At 39.1% G+C, this 26,794-nt stretch overlaps 1 pseudogene; it reads left to right on the forward strand.

Annotated features, from left to right (window-relative positions):
- LOC103348004 (cyclin-dependent kinase-like 3) overlaps nucleotides 1–26,065 on the forward strand; it is a 51,617-nt pseudogene extending 25,552 nt beyond the window's left edge.
- The last annotated feature ends 729 nt before the right edge of the window (nucleotides 26,066–26,794 follow it).

Below are 26,794 nucleotides of genomic sequence, written 5' to 3' on the forward strand. Positions count from 1 at the left end.
TAAAATTTGGCAGTGAAGCCATCCGGTCCTGGGCTCTTCTTTTTCGGTAGTGCGTTTATTACTGATTCAATTTCTTCCATGGTTATGGGTCTGTTTAGATTTTCTATATCTTCACGGCTCAGTTTAGGAAGGTTGTATTTGTCCAGGAATCTATCCATTTCTTCCAGGTTCCCCAATTTGTTAGCATACATATCTTTGTAGTAGTTTCTGATGATTCTTTTTATTTCTGTTGTGTCTGTTGTTACATTTCCATTACTATCTTTGATTTTACAGATTTGGGTCTTCTCTCTCCTTTTTTTGGTTAGTTGGGCCAATGGTGTGTCGATTTTGTTTATTTTTTCAAAGAACCAGCTCCTGGTTTTGTTGATCTTTTGTATTGTTTTTTTGGTTTCAATTCTGTTTATTTCTTCTCTGATCTTTAGTATTTCTTTCCTCCTTTTGGATTTGGGCTTGATTTGCTGCTGTTTTTCTAAATCCTTGAGGTGCATGGAGAGTTCATTTGTTTGGTTCCTTTCCAGTTTCTTGATGTAGGCACCAATTGCTATAAACTTTCCTCAGCACTGCTTTTGCTGTGTCCCACAGGTTTTGATAGGTTGTGTTATCATTTTCATTTGTTTCTAGAAATCTTTTGATTTCTCTTTTAATTTCTTTGATGACCCACTGTTCATTTAGGATCATGTTGTCCATTCTTTTGCATATGGTGTAGAGATTCTTGGGTTGTTGATTTCGAGTTTCACTGTGCTATGGTCTGAGAAGCTGCATGGTATAGTTTCAATTTTTTTTGAATTTGTTGAGGCTCCCTTTATGGCCTAGTATATGGTCAATCCTAGAGAATGTTCCATGTACTGGGGAGAAATACATGAACTCTGTGTCTGTGGGGTGGAAGGTTCTGAAGATATCTATTAGGTCTATTTGGTCTATGGCACTAATTAGCTTAGTTGTTTCCTTGTAGAATTTCTGTCTGGTTGATCTGTCCATTGGTGAGAGTGGGGTGTTGAAGTCCCCAGCATATAGATGGATTCTCTTTCTTTATCCAATCAGCTAGTCTATGTCTCTTTGTCGTGGAATTAAGACCATTCACATTCAATGTGATTACTGTTAAGTACTGTCTTTTCCCCTTCATGTTTTCTGAAATGAGCTGTTTATGTATTTTGAACTTTGTTTGTTGGTTACACTACATTAGCTTTTTTTTGCAGTGAAGTTCTTGTTTTTGTATTTCTGTGTGCAGCACGTCTTTGAGCAAGTGTTGTCAGGTTGGACGTGTGGATACAAATTCTTTCAGTTTCTGTTTGTCGTGGAAGATCTTTATTTCCCCTTCATTCATAAATGATAGCTTTGCAGGGTATAATATTCTAGCTTGGCATTGTTTGTCTTTTAAAACTTGAAATATATCATGCCATTATCTCCTTGCCTGTAGGGTTTGCGATGAGAAGTCTGGGGTGAGTCTGATTGACTTATCCCTGAATGTGATTTGTCGCTTTTCTCTGGCACATTTTAGGATTTGTGTGTCACTGAACTGAGTGTTGCCACAATGTGTCATGGTGAATTTCTCTTCTGGTCTACTCTGTTCGGAGTCCTGGCTATCTGTTGTATGTGTGTGTTGTTATCCAGCTGCCTTTGTTAAAGTTTTCTGATATTATTTCGTTGAAGACACTTCCAATCCATTCTCTTTCCACCCCCTCAGGGACTCCTATTATGCAAACATTACACCGTTTGATTGAATCTTGTAGGTCTCCGACCGTATTTTTTAATTTTTTAATTTCTTCTTCTCATTGCGTTTGAACTGACTGTATTATTTCTGGAAGTTTGTCTTTGAATTCTGATATTTGGTCTTCTATTTCATCTGTTCAATTTCCGAGGGATTCCACGGTGTTTTTTATATGGTCAATTGAGTTTTTCAGTTCTAGTATTTCATTCTGGCTTCTCTTTAGGATCTCTAATCCTTGGGCTTGTTTTTCATTCAGCTCTTGACACTGTTTCTCATTATTTCTAAGTATTCTGATTATTAATTTTCTGAATTCTTTTTCTGGCATGGTTTCAACTTCTTCTTCTGCCTCTGTTATGGTTGGTTTAGCCTGCTCCATTGGCAAGTTTATATGTTCTTCTATATTCTTATTGTGGGTTTTTGTTTTGTTTTTTGGCATTCCATCTTGGTGGTTTTTCAGGTTGATTTCCCTCTGCTATAGGCTGCTGTGAGTCTGTACCAATATCCAGTGTAAGCAGGCTGCTCTACACAGCCTGCACGTAAACAGACAGGATGGCTGCTCTCTGCCCGCTGCAGCTCTGATTATGGGTTGGGCGGCTCCTGTTGATCCCTCAGTTCTGGATCCTGCCCTTTTCCTGCAGTAGCTATTCAATTTTTTTTCTTGTAACTTGAGTAGACGGGCATCAGGGCTTTGAGCTGTCCTCCCTTGATGCCCGCCCCTGCGCAAGAAGTGTCCTGTCGCTCCACTCCACCTTTGGGCTCCACCTCCGAAGGTTAGTGCCGAGGCAAAGACAGTTCTCCTTTAAGCCCGAATGTAAACAGACAAAATGGCTGCTTCCCGCCCACTGCAGCTCCGAGGAGGCGCCAAGAGATACTGGCTTACTAGGTCTCTCAATTAGTACCCCTGAATTGCGCACTCTTTCTGCAGGCGCCACTCACTCTGTTCCATTTTCTATTTCCTCTCCCACTCAGTCGTGTGTGTCTCAGTGTCCGTCCCAGGGTGGGTTGGGGGAGGGGTGGCAGTGGCTGTAGCTGTGGTGCTGGGCGAGCGCCCCGTCTCATTTCAGCTTCCAGTGCTGGTGCGTACACACTCGTGCTGGTGTCCTGCGCCTTAGGCATCCGCGTCCTCCTCGTGGATCCACCCTGTCTCCCCCAGTTTCGGGAAGAGCTTCTCATTCCCCAAAACTACAAATTCTCACCCCTGTTTGAACCTTCCCTTCCTGGACCTTCGGTGTGCTCCCTCCCTATTCCGCCATCTTCCCTCCACCTCCCAATCTTCATTATAACCAGGAAAATTCAAATAAAGCAATAACAAATTTTCATCTGAAATTGGAAAATTGATATTTATGAATTTTTAAATGACTGAGAAGTTCCTTTTGTTCTCTACTGTGGATGTATATATTGCTATAGCATTTGGGATAACAATTTGGCAGCATCTAATAAGAATTTGAATATGTGTAATCTTCAAAGCAGCAGTTACACTTCCAGGTAGTCTATTTTAGAGAAATATTCAAATGTGGATGTAGTAAGTAGCAGGATATTTACCAAAGCATTATTTGTAAGAAGAAAATCCATTGACAATCAGTTGTGTCCTGTCTGCATTGGTAAAACAGCATGTATGTGGCAAATCCAAATGATCCAAAAGGTAATCTGAAAAGCCAGTTTTGGAAAAATAAATAAAGGCACAAGTTTACCTAAAAAGAAACACAATATTCACAGTTCTGTATGAACATGCACACGCAAGCCAAATAGAGTAGAGGCTACTTTGGGGCAAGCATCTGGCAAGTGGAGACACTTGTTTCAAGTTTTTATATATACATATGTAATAGGCTCATAGCTTTCTTTTAGCTTGTACATTTTAAAAATCACATAAATGTGTCTTTTTTATAAAAATAATCTTTGTTTTATTTACTTTTAAAGAGGCCTATACAAGAGGATTATTCGTTGATTATTTCTGGGTACTTAGACTATTGTGTCATCAAGGGAGATTAACATCAAGGACTTCCTGGTGCTTATCATATTCAAGGCAATGTGAACTTAAATAATGGAAAACAGCAACAATCATTTAGCACATTTCATTTGAATTTCCCATGCAGCAAGTCCCACCATTCCTGTCTATGTTACTTAGTTGCCCAGTATTGCTGCCTTTTTGGCTCTCTAAATGTTGGTTCTACTTTTTTCTCTTCACCTGGAGATCTCAGTGGAGAGTGAATAGGCTTAGCCAATGGGCTTCAGGTATTCCAATCCTCTTTTCAATCTTTCTCAGTGCTCCCTCAAATAAGTTCATTGATAGCTCCTTTGATTGTCCATGATATGGCATTCCTGATCTCAGACCAAATCACAATCCTAAAATGGAGCAAGAAGATCTCTGAACACTGTACACTTTTAAAAACTATTGGAAAGGACCTCAACTATTTGGAACAGAGTGCCAGTCATCTGAAACTGAGATAGAAGATCAATATTTAAGAAGAAATTTATGTACATTGCATTCTACTCTTTCCTTTCTCTCTCAAAAGCCAATAAGCATGATTTAGGTTCTATAAGCACTGAAATCTGTCTAGGTTCCCCTGAGGATCTAGGATTATGGATGCAGAAGGAAGAGGTGACAGCATCAGTTTAGGCTTGGTGTGAAAAGGGCAGGAAAAGCACTGGCTCTAAACAAAGTAGACTAAAATCTTGGTAGACTAGCAACCTTGGTAGACTTTATGCTGTTTGTCTGCTATACTCAGAGTTTTTTGAAATTCCATACAGCTCAGCTATCCTAAAGAGATTGAAGGGAAGAGTTGCCACTTCCTCCTGAGCCAGACCCTTATTGGGAGAGTACAACCATCTTCAAAGACTGATATGATGGTGACTGTAGGAGTCCAAGAGTGAAATACAAGAAGGAAAGGTAAAACCTAGTTACAATTACTTAGTTCTCTTTGGATATTCTTTATTCAAAGGTAACCTTTGGATGTTCTGGGATTAATTGTGGGGTGAGTTTTCAGATATAGCTATCTTGAGCAACAGTAATTTCTTAACTTTTGTTAAAGGGGCATTTCAACAACTCCTCACTATGTTGTAGAGAACATTCCAAATAAAATAAAAAATACAATGGAAATTCTTAACAACAGACTTGGTGAGTCAGAAGAAATAATATCCAAGTTAGAAGACAAATATACAGAAATTTTATAGTCAGAGGGAAAAAAAAAGGAGAAAAAGAAATTAGAAAACTAAAAATCAATGTTGGAGATTTTTGGGATACTAACAAATGACCCAACATATGGGTTTTAGGAGTTCCTGAAGGTGTGGAAATAGAGAATGGATTAAAAAGCCTTTTTAGTGAAATAATTATAGGAAATTTCCCTTATTTGTAGAAAGAAAGGGATGTCCAAGTACAGGAAGCACATAGAACTCTTAATAGACATGATCAGAAAAGAGCTTTACCATGACACATTGTAGTCAAACTCTCCACAGTAAAGCATAAAGAAAATATTTTAAAATGTGCATGACAGAAACACCAGATTACTTTCAGAGTACCTCTAATTAGACACACAGTTGACTTCTCATCAGAAACCCTACAGTCTAAGAGAGAATGGCAAGATATACTTCAAGTCCTAAGAGAAAAAACCTGTCAACTCAAAATACTGTACCTTGCAAAGCTCTCATTTATGAATTAATTTGAAATAAAGACCTTCCATAACAGACAGAAATTGTAAGAATTTGTCAACACTCATCCAGCCTTACAAAAGATGCTTAAGAATGTGCTACACACAAAAACACAGAAACATGGTCATCACGATGAAAGAAGGTGAAGGCAGAAAATCTCCCAGTAAGTACAAAGCCAATCCAAAGAAAGAAATAGAAATATTTATGGAAAAATGGCAGTGCCAAGTTGTTATTTATCAATAGTCACCATGAATGTAAATAGCCTCAACTCTCCAGTTAAAAGATACAGACTGGCTGAATGTACTAAAGAGCAAAATCCATGGGACTGGCACTGTGGGGTAGTGGGTAAAGCCACTGCTTACAGTGTCAGCATCCCATATGGGTGCCAGTTCAAGTCCTGGCTGCTCCACTTCTGATCCAACTCTCATCTATGGCCTGGGAAATCAGTAGAGGATAGCCCAAGTCCTTGGGCCCCTGCACCCACGTGGGAGACCTGGAAGAAACTCCTGGCTCCTGGCTTCAGATCAGTACAGTTTTGGCTATTGTGTCCAATTGGGGAGTGAATCAGCAGATGGAAGACCTCTCTCTCTCTCTTTCTCTCTCTGCCTCACCTTCTCCCTCTATAAAACAAAACAAAACAAAACAAAATTCATCTATTTGCTGCTTGCAAGAAATATATGTTACCGAAAGACACATACAGACTGAATACTATTACTATTGTTTTGGACTCAATTCAACAGGAAGATGTGACTATATAATAAATATATATGAACACAATTACAGGTCACCTGTCTATTTAAAAGAAATGTTAATGGATCTAAAGGGAGATATAGAGTTCAAAACAATAGTAATGGAGGACCTCAACATTCCACTTTCAGCAATGGACAGATCAAACAGACAGAATATTAGCAAAGAAATGACAGAGTAAATTGACATTGTAGACCAAATGGACCTAACGGATATCTAGAGAACTTTTAATACTACAGTTGCAGAATATACATTCTTCTTATCAGTACATGGAACTTTCTCTAGGATACATGATATTCTAGGTCATAAAAACTCTCAGGAGATTAAAAAAAAATTGAAATCATACCATGCATCTTCTTGGACCACAATGAAATGAAGCTGGCAATCAACAACTCAAGAAGCTGTAGATAATATGCAAATACATGGAGACTGAACAACATGCTCCTGAATGAACAGTGAGTCATTGGAAAAATCAAGAAATTTCTGTCTGGGGCCGTGGCTCACTAGGCTAATCCTTCACCTGCGATGCCGGCACTCTGGTTCTAGTCCCTGTTGGGTTGCTTGGGTACCAGTCCCGGTTACTCCTCTTCCAGTCCAGCTCTCTGCTGTGGCCCAGGAAGGCAGTGGAGGATGGCTCAAGTGCTTGGGCCCCTGCACCTGCATGGGAGACCGGGAGGAGGTATCCGGCTCCTGGCTTCAGATTGGTGTAGCGCCGGCCATAGCAGCCATTAGGGGAGTGAACCAACGGAAGGAAGACCTTTCTCTCTGTCTCTCTCTCACTGTCTATAACTCTCTCTCTGTCTCTCTCACTGTCTAACTCTGCCTGACAAAAAGAAAATTCTGTAAATGAATGAATAAAACAATACAAAATATCAAAACTATGGGATACAATAAAAGCAAAGTTAAGGGGAACATTTATAGCAATTAGTGGCTATATCAAGAAATTGGAAAGACACAAAATATATGAGCTATCACTATATCTCAAGGATCTAGAAAAACAACAAACCCAACCCAAAACTAGTAGGAGAAAAGCAATAATCAAATGTAGAGAAGAAATCAACAAAACTGAAACAAAAGATAAACTACAAAAGATCAGCAAAACAAGGAGTTGGTTTTTTGAAAAAATAAACAAAATTCACACACCATTGACCCAACTAACTGAAAAAAAGAGGGAGAAGACCCATATCAATAAATCTTAGATGAAAATGGAAATGTAGCAACAGACACCACAGAAATAAAAAGAATCATCAGAAATTACAACAAAGAGCTGTATGATAACAAATTGTGAAATCTACAAGAATTGGATAGATTCCTGGACACAACCTACCGAAATGGAGTCATGAATACATAGAAAACCTAAACAAACCAATGACCAAAAAAGAAATTGAATCAGAATTAAGATCCCTCCATCCAAGGCAAAGAAAAATCCCAGGACCAGATGGTTTCACTGATGAATTCTACCAGATATTTAAGAAGGACTAGCTCTAATTCTTCTCAAGATATTCAAAACAATTGAAAAGGAAGGAATCCTCCTAAACTCTTCTTATAAAGCTAGCATCACCTTAATTCCTAAACCTGAAACAGAAAGAGAACTACAGATCAATTTCCCTGATGAACATAGATGCAATAATCTTCAACAAAATACTAGCCAATCAAATACAACACATTAGAAAAAATTATTCATGAAGACCGAGTGGGATTTATCCCAGGTATGCAGGGATTCAATATTTGCAAATCATTCAATGTAATGCATTACATTAACAAATTGAGAAACAAAAACCATATGATTATCTCAATATATGCAGATCTCAATAGATGCTGAGAAAGCATTTGATGAAAACTATTGGTTATAGAGGAACATTCCTTAACACAATCAAGGCAATTTATGACAAACCCACTGCCAGTGTCCTAATGAATGGGGAGAAGTTGGAAGTATTCCCACTGAGATCCAGAACCAGACAAGTATTCCCACTCTCACCATTGCTATTCCATATAGTACTTGAAGTTTTAGCCAGAACCATTAGGTAAGAAAAAAATCAAAGGGATACAAATTGGGAAGGAGGAAGTCGTACTATCCCTATTTGCAGATTATATGATTCTATATATAGGGGATCCAAAAGACTCTACTAAGAGACTATTGGAACTCATAGGAGAGTTCAGTAAAGTAGCAGGATATAAAATCAATAAACAAAAATCAATAGTGTATATACAGATTGATGGAACAAGAACATAAGCTTCAGCTATTCTTGCTCATTGCCCAAAAGATAGATAAACATTGAATTGTATTTCTTGCCCTGAATCACAATTGGGTCCCACACCCTATTGCCTTCATATCCCACCCTGCATTCTTTTCCAGGTTCCCAAGGCCCTGCCCAGTTCCAGGAATTCCCCTCTGCTTGCTGCCCACTACCTCCATCCCCATTGCTAGCCCTCCTTAAAAAGACCAGGCCTCTGGGGGTTGGTGCTTTCTGCCACATATTCCATCAAATGCACATGGGCAGTTGGTCATCCACCTCTATGAATTTATTTTCTCTGAATAAATTTGGTCTGGCTGCAAATGCAAACACTGCCTCCTCTCTATTCAATGACTCTTTTCCTAACATTTTCATGCCCTATGTGAGGAGGCACCAATCAAACTCTTTTCCTAACACAGACAATTCCACAGCTGAGAAGAAAATTTCTAGGACCAATCACATTCACAATAGCCACAAAAAAAATCAAATTCCTTGATGTAAATTTAACCAAGGATGTCAAAATCTCTATGATGAGAATTACAAAACATTAAAGAAACAAATAGAAAAAGACACAAAAATGGGAAAATCTTCCATGTTCACGCATTGGAAGAATCAATAACATCAAAAAGTCCATACTACCAAAAGCACTTTACAGATTCAATGTGATACCAACCAAAATTTCAAGGACATTCTTCTCAGATATAGAAAAAATGATGCTGAAATTCATATGGAAACATAGGAGACCCTGAATAGCTAAAGCAATCTTATGCAACAAGAACAAAGCTAGAGCCATCACAACATCAGATTTCAAGACTTACTGCAGGGCAGTTATAATCAAAATAGCCTAGTACTGGTACAAAAACAGATGGATAGACCAATGGAACAGAATAGAAATGCCAATAATCAATCCAAGCATATGCAGCCAATTTATACTTGACCAAGGAGCTAAAATCAATTCTTGGAGCAAGGACAGTTTCTTCAACAAATGGATCTCCACATGCAGATGTATGAAGCAAGACCCCTACCTTACACCTTACACAAAAATCTACTCAACATGGATCAAACATCTGAATCTACAACCCGATACCATCAAATTATTAGAGAACACTGGGGAAACTCTGCAAGACATTGGCATAGGCAAATAGTTCTTATAAAAGTCCCCTGAGGTTCAGGCAATCAAAGTCGAAATTGAAAAATGGAATTACATCAAATTGAAAAACTTCTGCACTGCAAAAAAAACATTCAGCAAAGTGAAGGGGCAACTGAAAGAATGGAAGAAATTATTTGCAAACTATGAAAGAGATAAAGGATTAATAACCAGAATATATGAAGAAATCAAGAAACTCAACAACGAAACGAGCAGCCCAGTTAAGAAATGGGCAAAGGCCTTAAATAGGTGTTTTTGAAAAAGGCAATCCAAATTGTCTATAGACAAGTATAAGAATTCTCAGGATCACTAGCTGTCAGGGAAATTGAAATCAAAACCACAATGAGGTTTTACCTCACCCCTGTTAGAACAGTTTTCATACAGAAATCAGCACATAACAAATGCTGGTGAGAATCTTGGGAAAAGGTGCCCTAATCCACTGTTGGTGGGAATGTAAACTCCTTCCACTGTGGAAGACAATATGGAAATACCTCAGAGATTTGAATAGAGTCCTATCATATGACCCAGCCATCTCACTCCTGTGAATTTACTCAAGGGAAATAAAATCAGCATATGAAAGACTTATCTAAGCTTATCATTTAATTGACTGATTATTCTGAAAGATTCCAAGAAATCAACTTCTATGGAAGCAATATTTTATTCATATGATGTCTTCTTAATTTTGAAGATTTTATTTTTATTTATAAAAGTTTTTAAAATCATTATATATGGCAATATCCAATAAAGACATTTTTATCCTTTTCACACCAGTAATTTGAGATCATTCATGTATAAAATATCTTGACATTTGTCTGTATAATCTTTAAAATAAGCAAAAGTGTTTAAAATGTTTTGTTTTTCTAGCTGTAGTCATTGAACTTTGCTTTCTTTCTCATTTAAATTTATATGATTTGGCCCAATGCCCAAGTCTCTGGGTTCACATGTTAACATGATTTGGAGGCAATAGAGTGCTTAGAAACTATAGTGATTTGTGTTGTTGAAACAATTTTTTTATAAAGTAATAACAACCCTTGAACTTAAGCTCTACTCTGGCAAAAGCTAGATTAAAAAGAAACCATTTGCAGTTTGAAAATCAACTTATTATTTGTGCTTAAGGATAATGAAAAGGAGCACTCAGCATAACCAACCAACAATCTTCCAAGCTTAATGGAATGCAATGAGAGTGAAACAAGAGTTATTCAATGCATCACATTCTTGGAAATTTAAAAACAAGAAACAGTCATTGTTTTTACAAATATTACTTGTTTGGTCATCTCCTTTTTGTCCTTATTGTTTCTATCATGCATTTACAGGATAATTTTCAAAGGCAATAAGGGGAATATAAATGATTTTGTAACCACTATTAGGAGACATCTTATTTTAGGTCTCATTCGATTACAATGTGAGTCAAATAATTTGCTCTTTGTACATAGTTTGTATAGCAGCTTCCTTAATATACTGTGAAAAGTCCCTAAATGCCTGGCTTGGTTCTTCACTGTGGTGTCATTTTTACTGTCAAAAAACAATAACAACAGCAATAATACTACAAATGATAGCTACCTTCAAGTGTTTGCTTTATACCTATCACTTCCATTAATAGAATACACACATACACACACAGTGTTAGAAGAAAGCTATTGAAGACATGTAGTGTAGTGTTTGAGTATTCAAATTCTTTTTTTCTTTTTGACAGGCAGAGTTAGATAGTGAGAGAGAGAGAGAGAGAGAGAGAGACAGAGAGAAAGGTCTTCCTTCCGTTGGTTCACCCCTCAAATGGTCGCTACGGCCTGCGCGCTGTGCCCATCCAAAGCCAGGAGCCAGGAGCCAGGAGCCAGGTACTTCTTCCTGGTCTGCCATGCAGGTGCAGGGGCCCAAGCACTTGGGCCATCCTCCACTGCTTTCCCGGGCCACAGCAGAGAGCTGGACTGGAAGAGGAGCAACCGGGACAGAATCCAGTGCCCCAACTGGAACTAGAACCCGGGGTGCCAGCTCCGCAGGTGGAGGATTAGCCTAGTGAGCTGCGGAGCTGGCCGAGTATTCAAGTTCTTAATCTGAAAATACTAACTCTTATCTCTGAGGTATTTTACTTGATATTTTGACCTATGCTTCATCATTTTCATGTCCTTTCTGTTCATTCTTTCCAAAATAGATGCCCAGTGGATTGTTATTTTATTTGAACAACTGAGTCTTTGTACTGGCATCTGATTTGACAAAGGTTTTCTCTCTGATATTCCCTTATCCCAATTCCATATAGGACTATATCCCTATCCTGACAGATCTCAGAAATTTGAATTTATTAAACACATATCCATCTTCTGGTAGATGACTGGACTGTGTTGTCTACTGGAAGGAGTAGTGGTAACAAACTAGCCATCCCATACATAGGTAGTTTTTATTGAGGAGGACATAAGCTTATCACTCTATATGGCTATGGATTTTTGTTGTCTATCTTTTGAGATATACCGTAAGTCCTTGTGTGCAAAAACTGTACTATGTTTCTCTGTTGCATATCAAATTTCTGGCATAGTACCTGCCTTTATACTAAATATTTGTCATGTTAATGGTCTAATAGACCATTTATACTAATAGACCTTTATACTAAATATTTGTCATGTTAATTGTCTAATATGTCTGTGTTGTATGTTTTATATATGTATATATACATATATATAAAACAGAAACAAGAAAGGAAGATGATGCTGAAAGAGGAACTGAAGACCATAAGAATTTTCCTTCTCCTTTAATAGGTTACAGCACTATGGTAGAATTCTGTTGCTATATCTTAAATTTTATAATAGTAATGCACATTTTAGTATTAATATTTTAATAATACCTGAACAATTGTATGTGACCTTTAACTTTTTTTTATAATATGTCTCATTTTATAATCATAGTATCTTTTTGAGGGAGGTAATGAGGAAAGTGAAGTAGAGTGTTTTAACAACAAAAGCAGTTCTTTCTTTCTTTTATTTTTTGCCAGGCAGAGTTAGACAGTGAGAGAGACAGAGAGTTATAGACAGTGAAAGAGAGACAGAAAGGTCTTCCTTCCATTGGTTCACTCCCCTAATGGCGGCTGCGGCCAGTGCTGCACTGATCCGAAGCCAGGAGCCAGGTGCTTCCTCCTGGTCTCCCATGCGGGTGGCAGGGCCCAAGCACTTGGGCCATCCTCCACTGTCTTCCTGGGCCACAGCAGAGAGCTGCACTGGAAGAGGAGCAACTGGGACAAGTACCTGGCACCCCAACCAGGACTAGAACGTGGGGTGCTGGTGCAGCAGGCAGAGGATTAGCCAAGTGAGCCATGGCACCGGCCATCTTTCTAAGAAGCTATGTTGTGGATACAATCTATAATGAATAAACAACCACCTGACAGCAATGTTTTTGATATCAATCTGTGTCCTTGGGACACAGGCGATGGGATTAAGGGATGACATTGATCCCAAATCAACCAATAAGTGAATTGGCGTGATGAACAAAGTGAATTGAGCCTGTTAGATACTATATCTGCAGAAAACTAGAGAAAATGGCTGAGTCATGCACAGCCTAAGTTGTGAGGGAGCAGAAGCCATGAGGAGTAGACAGAAGGTAGCAAAGGAAGGAAATGTGGTAGAGGCTGGCAAATCTGGCAGAGAAGTGGGAGAAGAGAGCTGAGTAATATAAAAGGCATGAGGTCCATAACAAGTTCCCTGCTTCTGCTGTTCCTCTGGCCCAGATGTCCAGGTTTCATGCGCCATTCCTGTTGCCTGCAGAAACATGAGTGAATTGCTGTTTCTTAGGTCTCCAGACATCAGAGAAAGAGTGCTCAGCCATGATGCAGAAGTTTGATGACTAACTTAAGGCTCTGCCAGAGCTGAGCTGACCTCAGGTCTAGCAGAATTGGGATTGATGGCAGTTATGATTATAAAGACTCTGGCAATGGAAAAAATAACAGATGACTCATTATTCAAACTGGGATGTGAGATTGAACTTGTGTTGATGGGCATGTGAATAGTGTGAGTCCAGCAGTCAGACCATAATCCTTGACAGTGGACCAGTGAAGTGTGCTCTGGGGCCTCTCATTCTCTTAGACCAAACAGAACAGTGGCTTCCAAACCTGGAAGATTGAAACAACTACTGAGATCTGTCTGGTCCAAATGTATTCTCCAGTCTCATCTCATCTTCCTTACTCTTACTTTTTATACTTTCTGCCATATTAGACTTTTTTAGTGTCTATTTTTCTACTAAAATGGTTTCTTTCTGTTTATTTATGTCTACTCATTCTTCAGAGTTTAGGTTATGTGTCCTGCCCTTTGAATGTCTTCCTTGACTAGTAATTCTAAAAGTATATCACTCTACTTACTTTATTTCAGTGCACTTGTAATTTTTTCTCAGATTTGTTAACATAATTTGTAATTATTTATTTGCATGTTTATATATTAAATACATGTTTTACCTGTGGATTATTACATTCAGGGTTTAAAGTTGGCTTTGTAACTTCTATTTCCCAAAGACAGAGCTTTGTTGGTACAGAATTAGCTTTAAATAATATCTGAAGAGTGAATAAATGCACACATTGGAGTTAAAGATAAGTAGGAATAGAGAGTTGGGCAGATTGTTATTGAACCAAGTGTTTGCTTTCCTTCAATACAAGATCGTTATGGTTATCTAACGATAATTTTCTTATTACAAAATTGTACCTCATTGTTAGTGATCTTAATGTCCCTGAATGCCTTTTTAAAAAGCTTAACATTAGGAAATCTTTTTTTTCTTGGCTGGATTTTCTTGGTGTTATGTGATTAACATGTACTGAGCGATAATGTTAATGACAGTCTTAAATTGTTGTCTTTAAATTAAGTTTTCAAAAAGCTTTCAAAAATAAAGCACAATGTCACTCTTTCCTTGTAAACATTTTATGTTTGTTAATTTCTATTGGATATTTAAGTGTCACAAGCAAGAATGACCCAGACGCTTTTATTCTTTTAGAATTGAGTCTAATCCTGAGAGCTTAGTTTATGTTTGCCTTGTAGAATTCAGCATGTCAGGAAAATTTTATTCACTTTTTAGAAAGATTTATTGAGAGGCAGAGAGAGCGAGAGCTAGAGTGAGAGCAAGAGTGTGCACATGCACACGAGTGAAATTGTCCATCTGCTGATTCACTTCCCAAATGGCCACAATGGCTGGGGCATGACTGGACTGGAGCCAGGAGCTAGGAGCTTCAACTGGGTCTCCAACGTTGGTGGCAGGGGCACAAGTACTTGGGACATTTTCTGCTGCATTTGCAAGTGCATTAGCAGAGAGCTGGATTGAAAGTGTAGCATCCGGCTGGCGCCATGGCTCAATAGGCTAATCCTCCACCTTGCGGTGCTGGCACACCGGGTTCTAGTCCCGGTCAGGGCGCCGGATTCTGTCCCGGTTGCCCCTCTTCCAGGCCAGCTCTCTGCTGTGGCCCGGGAGTACAGTGGAGGATGACCCAAGTTCTTGGGCCCTGCACCCCCAGGAGAAGCACCTGGCTCCTGCCTTTGGATCAGCACAGTGCACTAGCCGCAGCGCGCTGGCTGTGGCGGCCATTGGAGGGTGAACCAACTGCAAAAAAGGAAGATCTTTCTCTCTGTCTCTCTCTCTCACTGTCCACTCTGCCTGCCAAAAAAAAAAAAAAAAAAAAAAAAAAAAAAAAAAAAAAAAAAGAAAGTGTAGCATCCAGGACTTGAAAAAAGTGCCTGACTAGGGTGTAAACATTATAGGCAGTGGTTTAACTGTCTGTGCACCACAACATCAGCCCCTATCCATTTTTAAATATCAGATTCTATACCAAATTCACAGTTGGATCTAGTAAAAGGGAAGACAGAGATGTCAAAGAAACAGATGTTGGCATAGCAAAAGCAGATGTTGTATGCTTAATTTTATATGGCAAAAAAATCCATTATTAAAATTCAACATCTGTCTTTTTAGAGGAATTTTACACTCTCAACCATGTTTAAAGTAAGTCCTAATATTCAATCAGGAATTTTCTCTTGGCTTAGAATGTTACAGATTTGAGAATCAAATCAATAAACCAGACACAAACCCTTTTGAATATTAGAAAGAAGGCCTTCACAGTGGTTATGCCCAAGTAGATTCAGACATCAACATTCTTTTACATGAACTGCACTTCATTTTTGCCTCCTAAAACTCCTTTCTTCCATGAAAGGTCTTGGCAATGTCAGGGATGATGGTGTGAGACTCTCCTGTAGAAGGAAGCACCAACAGGCGGCTTTGGTTTCTGAGGAACCTAAGTCTGAGCCCAGGACTTTTCCTGGGGACACTTTTGATCAGTAATGAAGGGAGATCTATCTAAGCCTGTGCTTTGAAAATCCAAATCCTTGATAAGGTCAAAGATACAGAGCTAGCTGCCCTAGGAACCTAATTAAAGCCTTGACTCTCTGAGAGAAATTAAACATTGGCAGAAAGGAAGGCACCAGCAGCTGTCAGGAAGCCATTTCTTCAAGGACAGCCGCACCTTGACAGCACTTTAAAAGCATGTTCCTCATCAGTTCTGTGAGCTCCTAGAAATCAGCCCTTTCATCTCCGACTTGACAGCTGGCCCTGAACAACTTGGTGAATCTATGATGCTTTGGCTCTGTAGGGAAATGTATTCATCCAAAGGCCTTCTCATTTGTGGCAATTCAAAGTTGGAATGACTGGACAACGAGGCCAGGGATAGCCCATTCATTAGAGGCAAGTGAAGGTAAAGCATGGTATTAATCAGGGTTCCTGAGTTTCCACTGTAACGCTTTTCTAAATTAGACCTTAAGAGTTTCTGCAGCTTTTCACTTGGTTTTGAAAAGAGAGGGTTGGAGAATCCCTTTAACCCCACAGAATCTGGCTGGCAGGAAGGCACTTAGGCACTCAACATGTGTTGATTTGTTTTCAGACATTCTGAAGGCTTAGAGGAAAGGGTGTAATGTCTTGTAGGTTTTCATAATACTTCCCAACATGAGTTCTAGTGACTTCACTGCAATTCCCAACAGGAAACTTCAAGAGGAAATTGCTTTTTATCTGTGGGTTTGGCATCCAGATATTGATGTTTGTAAGAAGGATTAGGGTTTGACAATGGCTAGGGGATGAGAAAATCCACAGGGGAATATTCTGAGGACAAAAAAAGAGATAGAAAAATTATTAAGAAAGGTAAAGAAAGAGTGCATATTTCTATCACTTCTTGCTGAAGACTGAATTAGAAAGTTGGGAAGTACAAATTTTTAAAATATGCCAATCTTCTGCTGTACTTTAAAGAATACACTTAGCAATGACTATAGTGGGGAGACTTTTGCCTCAGATCCACTGGGAGGATTTAATACAATAATTTCTATAAATGTCCAGAATACTATCTGTTACATAATACTGAGACTATGCATTAAAAGCAACAAGAAAAAATTTATTCCACAAGTATTTCTTTCAGTACTTGATAAAGTAGACCTGTCCTCCTGTGTATGATGAGCTTTAGAAAATGTTGTGGCATGTTGGTTTTTACTGAAGTGATTAACTCTTTTTTTTTTTTAAGGGAAATAGTTTATTGGGGAAAACACAGCAGGCCAGAGGGAAGGGGCAAGGAAGGAAAAAGAGGGAGAAGGAGAGCGTAAGAGAAATCAAGAGAGAGAGAAACGGGGGGGGGGGGGAGGAGAGGAGATAGCCAGGAGAGAAGAGAGACAGCAGAAGAGAGGAGCCAAGAGAGAAAGGCGAGGAGTGCCATGTGTTCAGGAACAGCTCCTTTAAAACTTTGCCGGAGGGTGGGCAGGGAAGCAGAAGCAGCAAATCCCATTAGGATGAGGGTGGAGCTTGACACCGGTGGTTGGGCCATGTGGCCACCTGGTTTCCAGCAATGGTGGTAGGGGCTAGAGCCTAGGATGGTGTCAGGGTGTAGATCGTGCCATAGATAGAACTGTGCCATTTTCCTAACATTACCCCTTTTGTTTTTTATAAAGCAGGAGCTGTATGGGATTACGTTAGTCCCAAAAGTCCAGGAGGGGTAGAGGGATGATGATCTGTCTTTAGAGCTACTTCTTGCTGACATGGGGTGATGAGGTACTCTTCACTGGCATGGGGCGATGTCTCAAGCTGCTGTCTCCTGGGTGGGAAGCCGAGTATATCCCTGTAGCAGCATTTGGTTGACTGATGGTTGCTGAAGGCCTTGGTTCGTTCCATTATCATTTACTGTAAACACTTAAACAGACACTGTAGTATAAAAGACAGGGTGAGAATAGTAACCAATGATCCTAAGAGTGGCATTAACCAGGTAAGGAGAGGATTTCATAGAGGAGAGGAAATGAGGGAGGTCTCTGGACCCTTGTGAGGACTGTTTGATGGACGTGGTTTAAAGCTGATCCCAATCAAGACCAGGAGAAAGGCCACTAAACTTTTGTAGAGGAGTTTGTCTGTAGAGAAATTCTGAACAATCATACAACATTAAGTGGGGAAGAGGACCAACAGTACATGCAGGTTGAGAGTAGAGCCATTGAAGTTAGAGTAGAGGCTATGATTATAAAGGAATAAGGCCCAAGTAGGCTAGACAGGGTCTAGAACGAAGAACAGAGTTATTATTAGAGGATCTAAGAAGGATGCTGTCTCAGTCAAATAGAAACTGACTGAAGGGGGCCTGATAACAATCTGGTGGGCTTTAAGGCCTTGTCAGTTATGAGGCCCAGTCCTATCTCTTCACATGGGGTGCATCATAAGGGAGGTGTGACCCTCCTTGGGGAAGGTACCCTGTTGACTTCCATTACCTAACTGGCCTGGGAGGAGAGTTGGCCAGGTAAAGGCAGGTGTCATCTCTGACAGGAAATTTACAGTTCTGTCCGCAATGTTGCTGACCCTATTTGGCCATCCACTCTGCAGCAGTGGTTACTTTGGAAGTGGGCAGAGTGAAGAGTTTTTCAGTTTAGAGCCAGCAAGATCTGTGGCTCTGACCTGGGTGTCCTTTGACTCCAGGGCAACTCCATTTCTAGTGATCCAACTTTTGGCTGGCAGAGCTGCCAGGGCTCTCCATAAGCTGACTTCTGCTGAAGCCTTAGGCTTTCCACATCGAAAGTCACTGCAGTGGACTGGCCTGTTGGGTCTCCTTGAGGGCAGATCATTGTACAGAGCTACATTTAGTAGGCCTGCCACCTATCTTTATGTTTCTTCTGACGTCTAGCTTTCTTTTCCCCCTGGTTTTTGTTAAAGCAGATCAGAGAATGCAAGTCAAGGGGGTGCTCAAGTCCCATCTCTAATCTTTGTGGCCTAAACTAGAAGTCTATAGTCACAGGCATGTTCAGGTAGTGGTTTTCTGAGGTAGACATGCCCATGAGGAAAGTCGTGTCCTCACTTAAAACTTTCTCTCCCTTTGTTTGGTCTGAAAGAGGTTTTGCCTATTTACTGTGCCCATGGCAAAGTAAATCTAGCTGTGAAATTATAATTTAAGCTCTTATTTTGACTATGCTATTACAGAAAACATTAGCCATCCCTTTTATAAGATATAAAGATCAAATTTTGCATCTTGGAGAGTCCTTCAGAATAGAATTAGTGTCCTACCTCAAAGAGAATAGAGAAATGAGAGAATCAGTTGGGCTTAGAAAAGACAACAGCAATATCAAATGAAAACTTAGCAAGCAATTTCAACTATTAGATAACAATTTAGGAAAACATTTACCAGAAGGTCCAATGCCTTCTATAAATTTTAAGAATACATATATTTGGAAACATCTTTAATTATCTAACATGGTGTAGCTTATTTAACCAGCAAATTCAAGCACAAGCATATATAATGGTTTTTGTTTCTTTCTACCAACAGATTTAAAACATCTGATACAAAGATTCAGGTCACTTAAATCAAAATTCATCTTTTATTAATTTTAGCTGTTTAAAAATTATGGGCAATCTTTTATCTAAAACTTAATAAATTTTCCCATGTAGACATACAATATGTATACACATATAACATAACATGCAAGATAGAACACTAAAGCAGATTCAGTAACAGCTTTTTTAAAAATCTGTAACTCCTTTTTGTAAATTGCCAATTGATTACTATGACTTTCTTAGTAACTTCAGTTAATCATACTTTTTCACAATTGATACCTGTAATACATTATTGGCTTCATCTGTTTACAGAGCCATCCCAAAGTACTGAATACAATAGATGTGGCTGGAAAAAGTCCATCGGAACCTATACAAAACTGTGGATGACAAAAGACTTTAAATTGCCATGTTTAAAATTATAAACTTATTATAAAGTCAATAAGAAGCACTTGTTTACTTCACACAGCATTTTTGAAAGCACTTGTAAGATTTTACACAGCATTTAACCTTTAAGGCCTCTGGGCTTCCTCATTAAGATAACCATCATGTCTAGTAACACAAGATCATTAGACTTTTTAATTCTCAGACATTTGTATCAATATCATTTTATACTATAGAAATTTAAAAATTTAGCACCATTTCACGTCTTGACAGTACATCTAATATAATCCAAATAACCTGATTAGTTGGTGTCTCTACAAGATGAGAGACATATATGTGTCCTTCAATTTTTTTCCAGATGGGCCCAAACTGGAAAAACCAAAGTCCAAATTTACTGGAAATTTCAGAGTCCAAATTCTTGGGAACTTTGATTTTTGACTTTTTGAATGCCTCCTTCTTTGATGGCCTATTCCATGAACTTTTTTTTAAAATTTATTTATTTATTTATTTGAGAGATAGAGTTATGACAGTGAGGAGGAAGACAGAGAGAAAGGTTTCCATTCACTTTGTTCACTCCTCAAATGGCTGCAATGGCCAGAGCTGTGCCGATCCGAAGCCAGGAGCCAGGAGCTTCTTCCCAGTCTCCCACACAAGTGCAGGGGCCCAAGGATTTGGGCCATATTTTACTACTTTCCCAGGCCATAGCAGACAGCTGGATTGGAAGAGGAGCAGCTGGGACTAGAAATGGCGTCTCAATGGGATGCTTGGTGCCACATGCAGAGGATTAATCCACTGAGCCACAGCGCTGGCACTTCATTATTTTAACTTCTACATATGAGATAGAGCATATGTAGATTTATTTGTCTTTCTGTGTCTGCTGTGCCTGACTTATTTCACTTAACAGAATAATCTCCAATTTCATCCATTTTGCTGCAAATGTCAGGATTTTATGCTTTTGATGGCAGGATAATACTACATTTTGCAGAAATACCATAATTGCCTTACCCACTCACCTATTGGTGGACACCTAGGCTCTTATGAATAATGCTGCAATGAACATGGGAGGAGTGTAGGCAGTTCCTCCTTTAATCTGTTAGTTTTACTAATTATCTCACTAAAGAATATAAGTTTAACAACAAAAAGAATATTATCTAGCTTTAGGAAATTCCTTGTTATTATAACAGAAATATCACATGTGGTAGGTGTTTCACAAATGTGAAAGGATGAGGGAAGAATGAAAGGACAGATATTTTTATAAAGCTGAAACATAGTGGACATGCCAGGAAATAAAGACTGAGAGGTAGATAGAGACAATGAGAGTTATACACTGTATTAGCGCTTTAGATTTTATTCTGAAAAAGTGCAGAAGGGATTGAATAATATTGACAAAGGTATTCATAATTATGGTTCAGACAATGTTATATAGCTTCTGTATGGAGGGGTGGATTAGGAAACAGTGCTCGGAGTTAAGAAGCTATGTTCCTTTGATACCTTTGAGTTGCGATGATGGGAGGAACTTGCATGGCAGTCGGTTGTGTGACTTGTGAAGCCATACTGTGTGAGTTTGGATAATGGCTTTCTATTCTTTCATCAGTGAAATTTTGGCAAATGACATTCTCCAAGGCAGTTGTGAACACATACCTCTCAGGTCTTTTTGACTGCAGGGTGTGTAACAGCCCCAAATGCTGTGCTCTGAGCTCCTTTACTGAAACTCTGCTGAGGTCACATATCCTGGGGCTGCTACTGGCCCATGACTGGGCATAATGGGGACTAAAGTAGGGACCCTCTGAATAGCGAATTTAGGATGAGGACCCCCAGTTTGCTTTATGAAACTTTCTTAGAATTGCACTGCAGTCTAGGAACTTCCTATTCAAATCCCATTCCTCCCTCCCTGCTTTATGGAAGTTAGAATTGCATCTTGGTCTCTCAGCCTCCTCTGACTCCCATACTGTATTTCCCTCATTGATGTTTTTCCATTAAATCTCTTACCAACCCTGTTTTATGCCTGTTCTTTGGGGACCTGAGTTGACATGCTCTTTCAGTCTTAATTCCCTCATTTATGAAATGTGAGTGATTTATACCCTTATCATAAATTGCTATGAGGATTCAATGAGATAATAGTATGTCAAAGTGCTTAGCACATTTTATTGACTTAAAGCTCAATAAATATTTCTATTGTTGTTTTTATTGTTTGAAAAGCAATTAGAGGGAGAATAGATAGAAGTTGTGATTGCTTGCATGTTTTTAATGAAGCACAAGGAAGAGCTTGTCCCAGAGTTTCTATCACTCAGCTCTCAAGAAACTGAATTGAAGTTGCTATCTTCCACAGACAAGAAATGTGGGAAAGGAAATATTGCATGAAAAAAGGGAGGGATATGGATTGTATTTGGATGTGTTACTCCTGAAGCTCCTTTAGCTCATATTGAGTAAATGCTCTGCCATTTGATGCAAGCACGTGGATCTCAGAGAAGGATTTGGGGTAATGTAGGTTCTACCAGGGTATGATTGATAGTACACACATGGAAACGAATGGCATTGCAGGTGTACAGAGGAAATTCCAGCAAGAAGAGAGAATGCATGGTTTATTGCAAAGTTAGAATTAAGTCCTAAAACTGAGATGCAGATCAGTAACAATAACATGCAAAACTAGGGGAACAGCCTTGATTTATATTTTTTGTGTTAAAGTACAGTAGAATTTATAAAAGCCAAGGAGTCTGGGAAATACTATAATTCAAATTTATACCTCACTTTGTAAACATGGTAAGTAGAGATATGAAATAAGCAGAAAAGTCAAATAAAGAAGATATAGATTACTATCCACTTGGATTGATTAAAGTTGAGAAGAATTAAGGAATTTTAGAGAATTGATACTTTTCAAGCTATTACTTGGAAATACGTAGTCAGACTAAAGTATATAAACATTTTAAACATTTGTAAAATTAAAATTAACATAAAGCAAAATGGAAATCAACAATATTATTAAGTTATGCAAAATGAGACAAAGGATTCACATCAAATTATGCTACAAAATGTTAAAAGTTCAATAAAGAAATTGGCAAAGGAAATAGATAATTCATAAAAAGAGAAATGCAATTATAAACAAGCATATGGAAGATTTCTACTTCATTAGGTATGAAACATATGGTAGAGTGTTCAGCCTCTTTCTTTATCCAGGTATAAAAACCAAACCCAAATTGTATACAGGCTTAATTTTTATATCTACAAAAGTACCAAAATGAAAAAATAACTTTACCATCATTATATATTCCATTTTTTTATTTCTCACTCTTCTCAATCATTAAATGTGTTTACTATTTTAGTAAAAATGTATTAAATGTATACTGTATAATAGATACTACTCTAGGTACTGAGGATTAAGATACACGAAGTCTCCCTATACTATACACGAAGTCTCATATACTGGAGTGTCCCCTCTTTCTTCCCTTGTTAGCATTGCCTTAAAGAATTTGCTCATTCATTGTTCCTTTTTTTTTTTTTTTTGACAGAGTGGACAGTGAAAGAGAGAAAAAGACAGAGAGAAAGGTCTTCCTTTTGCCATTGGTTCACCCTCCAATGGCTGCCGCGGCTGGCGCATTGTGCTGATCCAAAGGCAGGAGCCAGGTGCTTCTCCTGGTCTCCCATGGGGTGCAGGGCCCAAGCACTTGGGCCATCCTCCACTGCACTCCCGGGCCATAGCAGAGACTGGCCTGGAAGAGGAGCAACCGGGACAGAATCCGGCCCCCCGACTGGGACTAGAACCCGGTGTGCCGGTGCCGCAAGGCGGAGGATTAGCCTAGTGAACCGCGGCGCCGGCCCTCATTCATTGTTTCTTACTTATAGTAGTGAGATGCTGAATCCTTGTTCTCATCAGTTCTTTGCATTTCAACAAAGGCAGTTTAAAAAGTAAGATTTTTTTTGAACTTCATAGTACGTATCAATGAGTACATAAGATAGGAAGTTTGGATTTGTGATTTTAATTTGAGATTTATTATTACAAATGAAGTGGAGCTTTTTTTCATAATTATGAGATATTTGGGCTTTTTTGTGAAATGCCTGTTCAACTGTTTTAATGACATCCCCTAACAATTCAGTTATCTTTTTCATAACGATTTGCAGATAATTATATTTCATGGCTACTAATCCTTTAACACTTGTGTGCAAACACACACACATTTTTTCAACCTATCAGAAATTCTTAAATTAATGTAATTAAGTATAGCATTTATGATTTGTGCTTTCTGATCTTTCAATGAATATTATCATACATTCATAAAGATACTTTTATATATTATTTTCTCAACATTGTATGATTTTGCTTGTCATGTTTATTTTTAATACTTCAGGAGTTAATCCTTATGTATGTCATAAGGAAAAGATTCAATTTCATTATTTCCATGTTAATAAGCAGTTGTCCTAGCATCATTTATTAAGTAGTCTATCTTTCTTCTACTGCTTTGTAACACTGCCTCTGTGATAAATCAGTGTGTTTGTTGCGGGGGGAGGTCTGTTGGAAGGCTCTTTATTGTATACCATTGGTCTGTTTCTCTGGCTCTGCTGAAGTACCACACTGCCTTAATATCTACAGCTTTATAATCAAGTATTGGTTTGTCCACAGGGAAAATCCTTTAATCTTGTTTCATTCCCTTAGAATGTCTTGTGTAATTTGGGCTTCTTGCTTTCTCATAAGTTAGAATCAGCTTGCTAAATTCCATGAGAAAAAATCCTGTTGGGATTATAATTGGAATTGTACTGACTCTATAGATCAATTTTAGGGAATTAATATCTTTATGATTTTACATATTGTATCCAAGAATATGGTTTATTATTTCACTTTTCTTGTCTTTAACAGCTTTTATTTCTTTCTTTTCTTTTTTTTTTTTTTTTTTTTTGACAGGCAGAGTGGACAGTGAGAGAGAGACAGAGAGAAAGGTCTTCCTTTTTTGCCGTTGGCTCACCCTCCAATGGCCGCCGCAGCCGGCACGCTGTGGCTGGTGCACCGCGCTGATCCGATGGCAGGAGCCAGGTACTTATCCTGGTCTCCCACGGGGTGCAGGGCCCAAGCACTTGGGCCATCCTCCACTGCACTCCCTGGCCACAGCAGAGAGCTGGCCTGGAAGAGGGGCAACCGGGACAGAATCCGGCGCCCCGACCGGGACTAGAACCTGGTGTGCTGGCGCCGCAAGGCGGAGGATTAACCTAGTGAGCCGTGGCGCCGGCTCATAATGTTTTCTTTTTCTTTTTTATTTACATTTTTAAACATAATATAAAAAGAACAGATTCAATGTAGTTTGTAGACGCATGCTTTAGACATTTATGGTTAAATACATTAATTGATTTCTAATATATATACTAGTTTACTGTCTTAAGGAAAAGAAATTTGATTATGATTAGTAATCCTGGGCAGCCATCATGCTTTGCAGGTCAGGCTGAGAGGGTATAGGGCCGACACCAGCCAGGGAACTACGTTCTCTTAAGTCGCAAGCAATTTGACACCTCACTTGCAGAATGTCTTTTCCAAGAATCCCATTTTTGCTGGTGTGGTCTTTCCTCAAGTTCAACACACCAGAAATGCATGAAAAAAATACCCAGAGCTTAATGGATTGCTGGCAGATATAGTTCATGCTTGTTTACAGATTGATCCTGCTGAGCGGATATCATCTACTGAACTTCTGCATCATGAGTATTTTAGTAGAGATGGATTCAGTGAAAAATTCATACCAGAACTGAGAGCTAAGTTACTACAAGAAGCAAGAGTCAACTCATTCATAAAGCCAAAAACATATTGTAAAGAAAATGAATTTAAGGAAGATGAAAGAAAAATAGTGTATAACAATACATTGCTAAGTAGTTCTTTTTGGGGAAAGGAAATGGAAAAAGAGAAAAAAACCCAAGGAACTCAAAGTCAGAGTTATTAAAGTTAAAAGAGGAAATGGAGATATCTCAGAACCGAAAAAGAGTATGAAGTGGAACATTATCAACAAGATGGAATGGACATCACGCTGTGTCTGAGGACACCAAACCTGTAACCCGCTAACCAGCAAACCCCGTCAATTCCAGCACTAATTCCAGCGGCATGAAAGAAGATGTGCAGTCTGGAGGCTGTGTGACAATGCCACCCATCAGTCTAACTTGCGGTAATTTCATGACTGCAAATCTCAACTCTAATCTCTCCCTCCCCAATCCAAGGTTAGCTGAAAGTGCAAAAAGGAGACATGCTTCTTTACAGTATGTTGGACAAGCTGTGTCTGACAGCAGGCAGGACGATGGAGGTGCCGCGCAATTAAGCAGGTAAAAGTGCTGAAGAGAGATTCAAAGAGAACAGATTCATCTAAAATACAAACTTTACTTCACATGGACCATAAGCAAGAAAAGGAAGAGTTGTGGGCATTCTTTCACTGTGCCATTGACTTGGTTTAAAGACAAGACAGATCAATGCATCAAGGCAACCGATACTCCGATGTGGGGAGACAGCACTGAGACTAGGTAGGGCAGTTGCTTTCAGAATTGTTGGGTCTTTCTTCTTTTCTTTGCTTTGTAGGCTGAACACACTTGGCCTCTGGCTTGAGGAGGATCTCACTGGCAAACAGAGTGGCTGGGGAAGGTGCAGCTCAGGGACCAGCAGTGTATTCTGAGTGCCAAAAAAGAACTCAGATAGTGCCTCTGCTCATGCAGATCCTGGAGGAATAGGAGAGAAAGAAAGGGAAGGAAAAGAAAAGCACATAGACAGAAAAGCCAGCACTGTGCATGGAGTGGGCAGAAGATAGTGGAGGGGAAGGATACGCTTAGGGAGTGATGAACTGACGTGGACCAGGCCACAGGCCGCTCTGCAAGCTGCAGTCTAAAAACACAGCATCTGTGCTGTGCTCTGGGTGATTGCTAAGCATTGCAACTCTTGGACAGCTAGCTCCTCCTGTGAGGAGAACCCCTTGTGATGTGATGCTTCAGGTTCAGGGTTTGGGCATTGAAGCCAGGCTTTCTAAGTATGGACCCCAGCTCCTCTACTGAATCTCTATTTCACTTTAAGCAAGTTGCTTCGTCCCTTTGTGCCTCAGTTCCAGTCCCTGTAAAATGAGGATAGTAATGGTTCCTATCTCATAAGCTGTGAGGAGTAAGTGAATTAGTACACATAAGGCACTTAGATGAGCA

Source organism: Oryctolagus cuniculus, chromosome 1, assembly GCF_964237555.1.
Source record: "Oryctolagus cuniculus chromosome 1, mOryCun1.1, whole genome shotgun sequence".
NCBI classification, from domain to species: Eukaryota; Metazoa; Chordata; class Mammalia; order Lagomorpha; family Leporidae; genus Oryctolagus; species Oryctolagus cuniculus.